The sequence below is a fragment of the Urocampus carinirostris genome, chromosome 15, assembly GCF_059441175.1.
Source record: "Urocampus carinirostris isolate Australia breed hairy pipefish chromosome 15, RoL_Ucar_1.0, whole genome shotgun sequence".
Lineage (NCBI taxonomy): Eukaryota > Metazoa > Chordata > Actinopteri > Syngnathiformes > Syngnathidae > Urocampus > Urocampus carinirostris.
In genome coordinates, this window is record NC_142363.1 from 31933747 (window position 1) to 31946025 (window position 12279).

At 41.0% G+C, this 12279-nt stretch overlaps 1 protein-coding gene across 1 annotated transcript in view; it reads left to right on the plus strand.

Annotated features, from left to right (window-relative positions):
• Positions 1-12279, plus strand: part of tnfaip2b (tumor necrosis factor, alpha-induced protein 2b) — a 34706-nt gene that overhangs the window by 2247 nt on the left and 20180 nt on the right. The window lies entirely within an intron of this gene.

A 12279-nucleotide genomic window follows, 5' to 3' on the forward strand; every position in this document is an offset into this window, starting at 1 on the left:
TGACACCGAAGAGCGGAGAGCGACTTGCTTCCCACGCCTAGCGAACACCGGATCGTGGGCGCAGCCCTTCCTCTTTGCTTTCATAAAACCTGTGAGAAACATATCGCAATTGGGTCCTGTTTCCGTCCTGGTCCCGACAGATTCCTCATTAAGGATTACAAAGATGTCCTAAAATTTGGTCGATTGTATTTAAATGAAGGCTACGTTTCATTTTAATGAAGAAAATAAAATCAAAGGTAAAACAATAGAAGAGTTTCCATTTTTAAAACAGAAATTAGAAAAGTTTTAGCCTGAGATGTATTCATTTTATTTTTAATTTAGGAATTTATGTTTATTTTTAAGAAAAACATTTTCCATTAATGACGTTTGAAAGTAAAGCCAAAAATCCTTCACTAAATTTCGTGTTTTTAAGCTATCCTGTAAAAACATTTCCAAAATTATTATTTTTCAGTAGGATGGAAAGAAAACATCCACTCCACTATCTGCACCGCTTATCCTCAGTAGGGTCACGGGGGTGCTGGAGCCCATTTCATGCAGTGGGCAGGGGACACCCTCAGAGCACACAGAGACCGACAATTCACTTGCCCATTCACCCCTAGGGACAATTTGGACAGGCCAATTCCCGCAAACCCCACAAGCACAGTGAGAACATGCAAACTCCGCACAAGAAGGCTGGTAGCTGGATTTGAACCCATGACCTCAGAACTGTGCCACGGACGTGCTAACCATCTGTTCTCTAGCTTATGAATGACTTCTGTTTCATGTGTGTATTCCAACATCTATCTGGCCTGCAGGTGAAAGTAAACTTTCCTGTGTGGATTTTGGTTTCTTCATTTTCCTCATGTTGAGGTTTTTGAGTTTTCCCTTGCCCTCATGTAGGTTTTAGATCAGGGGATGGTGTCATAAAAGGGCAGCACGGCGGCTGAGTGGTTAGCCCGTCCGCGGCACAGTTCTGAGGTTATGGGATCAAACCTTCCTGTTTGGAGTTTGCATGTTCTCCCCGTGCTTGCGCGGGGTTCCTCCGGGCACTCCGGTTTCCTCCCACATTCCAAAAACATGCATGTCAGGTAAATTGGCCGGTCCGAATCGTCCCAAGGTGTGAATGAGCGAGTGACTTGTCTGTCTCTGTGTCCTCTGCCCACTGGGCTCCAGCACCCCCGCGACCCCACTGAGGATAAGCGGTACATATAAGAAAGGATGGGTGGAAAAAAACACTATTATTATTATTATTAAATTATTACTTTTATTTTTTTCTCTATATGAAAGGAATAATGCATTTAATATCAAGTCATATTTGTTTGGCCCTTAATCACAAAATGTCTCAAAGGACTGCAAAGGTTCCAATGACATCCCCTGATCTTAAACCAACATTCGGGTAAGGGAAAACTCAAAAACCTTAGCATGTAAATTAAGAAATCTTGAGAAGGGGTAACAGTACACAAAACATAGAAAACATATAAATAAAAGAAAATAATAGTTGATATCAACAAAAATCTGACTAAATCAGAAAAAAATACTCTGAAAGAGATTTTTGTAGTTACTTAAAATCAGGGATCACCAAGTAGCCCCCTAAGATCACCCGAGTAGCCCACGGACTAAATCTGGAAGAAGCTCGCCAGTGATGGGTCATTTTTCTATGAAATGTGATCTCTAACATTTTTTAGTCTATGTTAGTCTCACTTCTAATCATCACAACTCGGTATTAACATGATACGTTTTAGATAAAGAGATCATTGATAAATATTGGTAACCCCTGATTCTGTCAGGACCAGAACGGAAACAGAACCCAATTGCGTAACATTTCTCACAAGTTTTATTGAAGGAAAGAGAAAGGGGGGGGGGAAATGGGTCGTTAGCCGGGACTGGGAGAGCAAGGCGTGGTCGGGGTCGGAAGCGAGTCGTAAGCCAGAACGGGAGAGTAGACGTAGTCGGTGACAAAAAGAGGTCGTAGGCCGGGACGGGAGAGCAGACGGGGTCAGGATCAAAACGGGTCGAAGCCGGAGACAGACGGGAGCAAAAAACGGGACAGGTGGGAGTTAAGGTCGAAAAAGGCTTGCCTAGTGATCACTGAGGTTCGCAGACAGACTGACAAAAGGGGACAGACAAGACTGGGTTCAAGTACCGACAGGGAGCCAATCAGAACCCGCGGCAGTTGGCGCCAAATGAGCGGGCACAGCGGAGTCACATCAGTGATCATGACAGATTCATTAGACAAAATTCCGAAAAGGTTTTTACTTGTCAACATCATTTAAAACAATTTCCAATAACGATAAAAAAAAAAATCAAATATATGAATATATACAACATAAATCTACCAGTGATCCCAAGAGCCAAGAAGAAATTTGCACGTCCCGATGCTGTGGAATTCTCTGCACTCAGAAACGATCTGCAACCTCAGTGGAATATACATGTGGAATCTCTTGAATTTTCTTCAAATGTTGAGTGTTTCCTTGCCTTCATGTAGGTTTTAGATCAGGGGATGGTGTCATAATAGTCTGTAGTTTGCAGTAGTCTGTGGTCTGTGCAGCCCTTTCAGACTCCTTGTGATTAAGGGCGTCAAAAACAACATGACTTGACTGAGGTTTTGAGTTTTTTCTTGCCCTCATGTCGGTTTTAGATCAGGGGATGGTGTCATAATAGTCTGTAGTTTGCAGTAGTCTGTGGTCTGTGCAGCCCTTTGAGACTGTCCCTTCTCAAGGTTTCTTCATTTTCCTCATGTTGAGGTTTTTTGACTTTTTCCATGCCCTCATGTAGGTTTTAGATCAGGGGATGGTGTCATAATAGTCTGTAGTTTGCACTAATCTGTGGTCTGTGCAGCCATTTGAGACCCCTTGTGATTAAGGGCTATACATTTGATCTGAACTGAAAAAATGGACAAAATCTTTCCAAAAAAATTATTTTTGCAATCGAATGTTTCTACGGAAATCAGTCCAAACTCTAGAGTGACAGTTGCATTGATTGCAACAGGAAGTTACTTCCTGTTGAGATTGATTGCAACAGGAAGTTACTTCCTGTTGAGAAATGTCTGGGTTTTTTCGAAAATTCCTCACACTTGTTTATCATTTTTATGCTGCTGCGGTGTTTAATTCTTGAATGTTTTGACCTAAGACGTAAGAATGAACTGAAAGTATTTGTTTTTGTAGACACGCCTATCTTGTATATAACGGACTGATACCACATTTGTGGAATTGTAATGCATAAATCTCCGACATTTGAAGCCCCACCCTTAGCCGAATAGCGCCAAATTTTCCGGGGATAAAGAAGGTAAAATTTTTTCGGGTTTGAACAATTTTATTGACACTATTAACAGCAAATAAACAATGTGAGGTTTGAACAATTTTCGAAACTCGGCTCTCATAAAGGAAGAAGCACAAAAAAAATGATGTTTTTATTACTATTCCAAGTACAGTAGACCCCCGAGTTATAGTGTCCCCCTCCTACGACGTGGATGCGATGTTTTTCAGTCCCTCGTTACAGCATTTTCTCCACTGTACAATATTGTAGTCACACTAATGCTGGTATTGGTTTGCATGACTCATGAATCATGCTCATGGCTGAATTACCTCCCACAATGCCTTTCCCTTTATTCAGTTTAGAAGCTTGTTTGCTTCGTAAAAACGTTGTGAGTTGGCGATAATCGCTATGGGTCCCAAGACAGGGCGGCACGGCAGCTGTGTGCTTAGCTTGGAGCCTACGGTGCAGAGGTTCAGGGTTCAAGTCCAGCTATTGCAGCCTCTCTGTGTGGAGTTTGCATGTTCTCCCTGTGCCTGCATGGGTTTCCGGGCACTCCTGTTTCCTCCCACATTCCCAAAAACATGCATGTCGGATTAATTGGACGGTCCAAATTGTCCTTTGGTGTGATTGAGCGAGTGAGTTGTTTGTGTCTGTGTGTCCTGCGACTGGCTGGCAACCAGTTCAGGGTGTCCCCTGCCCACCGCCAAAAGATAGCTCTGATGGGCACCCTACTGAGGACAAGCGGTGCAGATAACGGACTAGCAGTGAGTCAGAAAAGCAAAAACATGATAACCATGAAAACGATGCTCGCGATGAATGTAAAGAATGCACAAAAATCACTACGCCTGCTAAGTCGTATTCCCAAAACCAATCGATGATTGAGACTAGTACCAAAAATAAGCGATTATAGGGCATTGTATTCCGTGAAAGTGAAAGTTTTCAAATTTGCTGTCTCGTGCATCCACCTGCTACTACATTCAACCAGCTCAAATGACTTTGCACCAAATTTTTTCTTTACTTGTTCATGTTAATGTGATTTTATTTCATTTATGAAACACTATATACTATTTTGTCACTAATGTTTAAAATGTATACAATTTTCATGTTTGTACAGGGAAACCGGGGTTTCGGAACGCATTTCCTAATGACGAGTTTCTTTACTCCACCATATGGTCATTTCACTTTAGGCGGTCTTCCTCAAAATGGATTTATGTCGTATCCCGGAGGTTTACTGTATCTCATACCTCCCTGACTTTGGAATTTCCAACAGCTAACAAACAAGATGAGGCACAACTCCAGGTTTTACGAGCCAGACGTTGATCGCGAGTGAGTCACCGTATTAATTAGACAAGTGCGGCTTACCTCACCGCTTCATTTATTCATTTTTAGGGTTCCTATTTTTTGAGGTTCCTAAAGACCGTTTTATTGTTGTTTTCACCCAAAACTTGAGTTGCATACAGGTCCATGAAATGTTTTGGGTACATCCTGTAATAAAAGATATACATGTCATGATTATTGATATGATACACCTGTGCCCGCTCCTTTGGCGTCAACTCCCTTTTGTCAGTCCGTCTGCAAACCTCAGTTAATATTAGGCAAGCCTTTTACGACCCTGACTCCCACCTGTCCCGTTTTTGCTCCCGTCTGTCTCCGGTTACAACCCGTTATTGATCCCGACCACGTCTGCTCTCTCGTCCCAGCTCACGACACGTTTCTGACCCCGACCACGTTATTGCTCCCCTGTCCCGGCTATCGACCTGTTTTTCCATCCTTGAGACCGTCATCGCTCGCTACGGAAAATCCATTTCCGTGTTCAGATCCCGATCCGAATATGAGAGCGACTTGCTTCCTGTGCCTCACGAACACCGGATCGTGGGCGCAGCCCTTTCTCTTTCCTTTTATAAAACTTGTGAGAAACGTTACGCAATTGGGTCCTGTGTCTGTTCTGGTTCTGACAATACAGTATTGTCTGAATTCAGAGTCCAATTTTTTCTATTTTTAACTCGTTTCATGCCAGGTGTTTCTCTCAAATGAAAAGTGCCAGGATATTATTTGCCATTTTTTAGGAAAAAATGTTCTGTAGCTGAGGAGGCATAGCACATATCAAAGGAAAGCTTGAACCCTCATCTTTCACTAGATAAAAGAATATGCTTGTCACGGTTGCCCATTGGCCCCGCCCGTTTTACGCCAGCAGCGGCTCGTTGACTGATTGGCTTCCCTCACTTTTAAGCTCAGTGCTCTCACTCACCCTTTGTCAGTCCGTCAACGAACCTCTGCACCCACAAGACGTGTGTTTTGACTCTGTCCGGTATCGATCCCGTCTATCTCGCCCTGTTTGATATCCGACTCCGGTCTCCAGTGTTTGGTATTGATCCCGTCTGTCTCGTTCTGTTTGATATCAGACTCCATTCTCCAGTGTCTGGTATCGATCCCGTCTATCGTGCTCTGTCTGATACCTTGCTACAATCTCCAGTATTGGGTATCGTTCCTGTCTATCTCATCCTGTTTGATATCTGTCTCCATTGTCTGGTATCGTTCCTGTCTATCTTGTCCTGTTTGATATCGAACTCCAGTCTCCAGTGTCTGGTATAGATCCCTTCTGTCTCGTCCTGTCTGATATCTGTCTCCAGTCTCCTGTATCTGATATCAATCCTGTCTGTCCCGTCCTGTCCGGTATCTGCTCGTGTAACTGGTATCGATCTCGTCGGCCTCTGGCTTCCTGTTGTTCCACGCCAGACTTCTGCTTTACTTCTCCTGCCCAGCGATCGCCGAATCACTGGCGTTTGTGTTAACGTGCATGACTGTCCCATTCCCGTAAAATAAAGTTCGTGTGAGAAATGATACGCATTTGGGTCCTCCTCCTGTTCTGGTTCTGACAATGCTTCTAGCTTTTTACCATTGTGTCGTAAACAACAGTTTGCTAGGTTTTTTTGAAAGTACTCGTTTCCAATAAAATTTTAGAAAAAATCGTCTTTTTGGGAAAGAATGTATTTCAAGCAGAACTTTTACTTTGGCGGGGATTTTTTGGTATTTGTGATACCTCCAATATTGCAACAATGCTTTCTATAAACAACGTTGCAAAAACAACATTTTATTCAAATACACCGAACTTAAGCATGAATGATGCAAGAACTTTTCAGCAGATTTTGGTCACCATGGCGATCGCGTTCCCTCAGGCGCACGTGCACGAAATGTCATCCCTCTCTGACCAGACAATGACGATGGAACTTCATCTTTAGTTGAATGGAATAAGCTCTTGTTTTCTCACCACAATGCTTCACTACGCCACCCACACACTCTCATTCGCCAGATACAGGAAGCAACACCAAATGGGGGCTCCCTAGATATGTGGACAAAGATTTGATCAGAGCCACTCCTGCCATTTAGTGATGATTTTTCATACTGAAATAAATCCGAGAAGCTCGATTGATGATCGAAATACAGATATGCTTTTGGATGAACTACTTACCACCAATGTTCCCTGTAATTTTCCTTACGGGTCTGAGCGTTCACACAAAGTGTGAGCAACGCTTGAAACAACAGTGAGCAACAGCAATCCTAAGTGTGGCAACTCAATCATTATCGAACATGTCCGAAAGTTATATTTTGCTGAGTTTCCGGCAATGCAAAAAAAAAAATCACTTTTGAATGAATTGACTAATGTATTATTGCAAAGGTTTTACGGCCTACAAACGTCATTTGTTTTTACAACAATTCTTTCACAAGATTTCCATTTCTTTTTTTTTCTGATATATTTTGTCGCATAATATTAACTTTTTTGGGGCTTATTTAGTCGGTTGCAAGATACAGAACTGTATTTAATCATATTTTTTAGTGGAAGTACAATGTTGGCAACAAGATTGACTTATAATTGGTATAATTGAAAATTATTTGAATGCGACACAAACTTTTTCTTCTTTTTCCCAGTTTTTTTTTCTATTTTTTTTACTTCCTTTAAAATCTCATTGTCTTTATTTTTTCAGAGCTGTTTTTTTCTTTTTGTTCTCTATTTACTTTTTTCCTTTGTTTCTTTCTTTTCTTTTTTTCTGGCCTTTTTTTTAGAATTTTTCCTTCTTTTTTCTCTTCCTTTTTTTCTTTTTTCTCAGCTTTTCACTACTTTTTCATTTTGGTATTTTTTTCTTTTTTTGTTCTATTTCCCCTCCTTCCTTTAAGTCATTTTGTGCACAATTGTACATAATATTTGGTCGTGTAGGGATTAAAGAAGCAAAAACAACCTGAAGAGCCGTTTGGGACCCGAAAGAGCCGGTTCTCTTTAGTGAGCCGAGCCGAAGAAGCCGGTTCTCGAAAAACTCTACTGACTTTACTTTTCAACTTCGCTCGACATTGACTTCAAAATACCGCATTTAGGACACAACGTCGGGGGAACCCGTGTATTTTGACCTTCATGCACTTTAACTTTGACTTAATTCGCTTCTTAATTAGCAATTTCCAGCCCTCATTTTTGTGCGCTGGCTAGATTTTCTTGTGCGCTGAGAATGTGCGCGCGTGCGCAATCGCGCTTAGCGGGATCATTGCTTACCACAATGTTTTTATTTTCATCGAGTTGCGCGTCGGCAATACAAACCCTTTATAAAGGTTTTTATAAAATAAAACAAAACAAAAAAACGTATTTTTACGTTTTGGCATTCAGGGACAATGCTTCTGAAAACGTTATGGCACTGAATGAGTTAAGAAGCTATGACATCCAGAAAAAAAAAGGGAATTTCTATTCTTACAGGGCTGCAAGAATCTGCCTTTACTCGATAAACGTCTCAATTCCTGTAAAGTGCTTTTGTGGTGAGGCTGACTCTTCATGCCGATGATGTAACTCCAACAGCCACGTTTTGGACGCAACGCTTTCACTTTTGATTTCAAAGAGTCAAAATCCCAGCAATGCTTGTTTTTTTAAGGAAGAAGTTCCTCAACAAAAGTGTGTTATAACCAGCTCGGTGGCCTAAGGGTTGGGCGTCCACCCCGGGACTGGGAGGTCACAGGTTCAAGCCTCAGTCGAATCGCTTGATGACTGTTGGGAATTAAATATCAAAATGTACCGTCTACCAAATTGTTCGGATTAGTTATCTGACTCCATTAACAAAACACAACCTACATTCACCCAACAATTTATGCGCACTTGTTTCTTGAGGGAAAAGATGAACAAGAAAGCTGACATTTTCACACGGGGGAAGATTTAATTTCATTAACAATTTAACTAAGTGTACTCCATCGAAAACGGCCAAATTAGTGTCGTTTGTGTCCCTGGGAAGCCCTCTTCTGAAGTCCTTTAGCTTTCTCTCCTACTGGCCAGCTTCTCCCCGCATAATGGCGTACCGACTCCTACCATGGGCGTGCCAAGGAAGCCCCCCCTGGGCTTCACCATCTCGTCGAAGAGTGTCGCGATGTCTGGAATACTCAAAACAAGACCGAGCGTTTCTACGTCATCAGGGCCTTTCTGCGATGTGCTGGTTATATTATCAGCCTTACGTCCCGTTGCCGCCGTTCCTGTAAACAACATTTTCTACCAGGGTGCCCTGACCTCGTACCACAGCCCAGTCAGTGAATTAAATTGAATTTGCATCAAATGTAATTTATATTCAATTGTATAAAATCTTTTATAGGCCAATGTATAAAATCCTTCATGACTAAAAATTTGGAAAAATTCAACAAAAATGAGTGTTTCAGAGACTCACCTGTCAGAAAACGTCAAACCCGGCAAGGCATAAGCAAGCTAAACGACTGCCAAGGACCCCGCAACCACTAGGGGGCCACCAAGAGTTGGCCACTTTCTTGGGTCCCCATAGTCACTTTGTGTGTCCACTCCAAAATACTTCTACAGAAATATAAAACAAAAATAGTACACAATAACTACAAAACCTAATACCAAATATAGTGCTTGAAAACAGATCTCATATATTATTTTCCTTTCATTCTGAAAAATAAAAAAAAAATACTATAGAATTACTACGAAAATGCTACTGCAGTAATACTATATAACAAAATACTTCTACAAAATTATTTACCCAAAAATACTACAAAAAGACAACCACAGTAATATAACCAAAATAGTACTATGGTAATACTAAAAAAATCCTACAAAAATACTGCTAAAACACTGCTTTTCAAATACATCAATTATACTTCTACTGAAATACTAAAACAATAACATTCCATAATACTATAATATATAAAACTGCTAGAGAAATATTACTACAAAAATACTATGACAAAAGGATCACAACAGAAATATTGCAAATTACACCTATTGCAATACTACAAAAATTCTATCAAAGTATGACAAAAATACTACAAAAATAAAACTACAGTAACACTGTGCTACAATAATACTACAGCTATACAACAAACATTCTTATATGGAAATACTACAAAATGCAACAGAGATATTACAAAAATACTAAAAAGAAATAATACTTCAGTAATACTACAAAAAAATACTATCATCATAAAACTGTCACGGTTGCCATGGCGCCCAATTGGCCCCGCCTGTGTGGCGCCAGCTGCGGCTCGTTGACAGATTGGCTTTCTGTCTATTTAAGCTCAGTGCTCTTATTCTTCCTTTGTCAGTCCGTCAACTAACCTCTGCCCCGCAAGACGTGGGTTTTGACTCGGTCCTGTTTCCTGTTGGTATTTCCCATCTGGTATTGTTCCCTTTTATTTTTTCCTGTTTAATATCGGTTTCCAGTTTCCTTCCCGTCTAGTTTGTCCTGTTTAATTTCAATATCCTGTTTTGATATCAATCCTGTCTGTCCCGTTGTTTAATATCAGTTTCCAGTTTCGTTCCCGTCTAGTTTGTCCCGTTCAATTTTGATATCCTGTTTTGATATCAATCCTGTCTGTCCCGTCCTGTCCGGTATCCACCCCATCTGTTTGATATCTGCTCGGGCAATTGGTATCGATCTTGTCAGCCTCTGGCTTCCTATCATTCCACGCCAGACTGCTGCCTAACGTGCATGACTCCCCACTTCCCGTGAAATAAAAGGCTTTTGAGAGAAATGTCACGCATTTGGGTCCTGATCCTGTTTGTGTTCTTGACAAAAACTACTGTAATAATACAAAAATACTACAAATATCCAACAAAAAATTTACTTTCGAAATACAAAAATAGTACTACAGAAATACTAAAGAAATACTTCATCAGGATGACTTTTAGAAATACTAAAAAATAGTACACAAAACTAAAATAACCAAAAAAACTACACAACTTCAATAAAAATCGGACAAGATCAATTTGATGAAACTAATCTATCGTACCATGTCAACTATCCGTCTTAAACCTTCAATTTTGTACGCCTTTCACATTTGTTCGCTTTTCTTTTACGTTGCTCCTATTTGTGCAGTAGTATTTTATTCTTTTTAATTCTTCTCTTTGTCTTTTGTTGTAGCATAAACATGTAGTATATTAAAAACATTTTTTTCCCTAAAAGCTATTTTGTCCAAAACACTTTTCCAGCAAAAGCCTTACTCAGCTTCTTGAAACACGACAAGGTGCAATAAAACTGGGTGTCAGGGTGTGAGTCAGGATAAGAGATTAGCGCTTTATCAAAGCTTGTGTTTTATCGGAAGAGTGAGAAGTCTTTGCAGAGCATTGGGCAAATATTTGCGCGGTACTGGAGAACCTCATCAGGAATCCCGGCGACGTTCCGTTCCGGAATTTCCAAGGTGATCTCCGGCACATAGTGCGGATTTTCCCAAACTACAGTAGACAGCCCGTTTTACGTACCGTATTTTCCGCACTATAAGGCGCACCTAAAAGCCTTTATTTTTTTCAAAAGCTGACCATGCGCTTTATAATACAGTGCGCCTTATATATGGATCAATATTAAGTGGCAAAGTCTTGCAACTAAGGCAAGCAGCCGCCGACTCGATTTTCCCCCGAAGGCGAAGTCGTCCGCGGTGTATGCTGGGATATATATACCGGCGTTTCATTTCCTAACCAATGTGTCAATCATCATTTGAATCAGTCACTATTGGCTAAAGTTATTGGGAGGTAAAGGGGGCGGATCCTTTTTATCATTTACAGGCTCGCATAGGCTTAAGGGGCGAAACGAAGCCTGCAATTGGCCGAAAAAGATGAATGTGAATCACACGTTGGGTTGCACTACGGCACAGAGAAAACATTTTTTACTATTCTGTATTTGTAAATATTTGACTCTCCTGGATTGACTACACTCACGGTTGTAAGAAGACCATGGTTACGTATCATTATTGAACGTGATGGCTGCAAGAGAACTTAGGTGAGCTATGCGGATTTATATTTTCCCGGTATCTTGTTTTAGAACGATCTTGATGTTTCTGTGATGAGTCTATTTTGAAACTAAATTCAATTCAAAGTGTTTATTGTCATATGCACAGTAAAGAACCCCGTTTCCCAGCACAATAAAATTCTTACTTTGCTGTCCACACAGTTGCCAGCAAAAAATAAAATGGAAACTAAAATGTTTCTTTGGTGACATCGTACGGACACCGCATCCGCACATGTCTGAGACACGTATTTGCTTCTTTGCAAGCTTTGGGAATGTTAAGGGGGTAACCAGTTTGACTGAACTATCTGACTGTTTTGTCGACGTTCCCGTTGTAGCGCCTTATAATCCGGTGTGCCTTATGTATGGAAAATATAGGACCAAAAAATATTTTTTGGGGGTGCGCCCTATAACTCGGTTGCGGAAAATACTGTACCTTACAGTGTAAAATAACATGGTTTTCCGACCCTATTTAGGGAATTTTCCAAGCTATACCATATCAACAAACTATCTCGGAAAATGATCTTTGTGCATGTCAGTACCAGAACAGGAGGAAGACCCAGATGCGTAACGTTTCCCACATAAGCTTTATTTTACGGGAATGGGGCAGTCATGCACGTTAACATAAACGCCAGTGATTCGGCGATCGCTGGGCGGAAGAAGTAAGGAAGAAGTCTGGCGTGGAACAACAGGAAGCCAGAGGCCGACGAGATCGATACCAGTTACACGAGAAGATACCGGACAGGACAGGACAGACAGTATTGATATGAGATGCAGGAGACCGGAGACA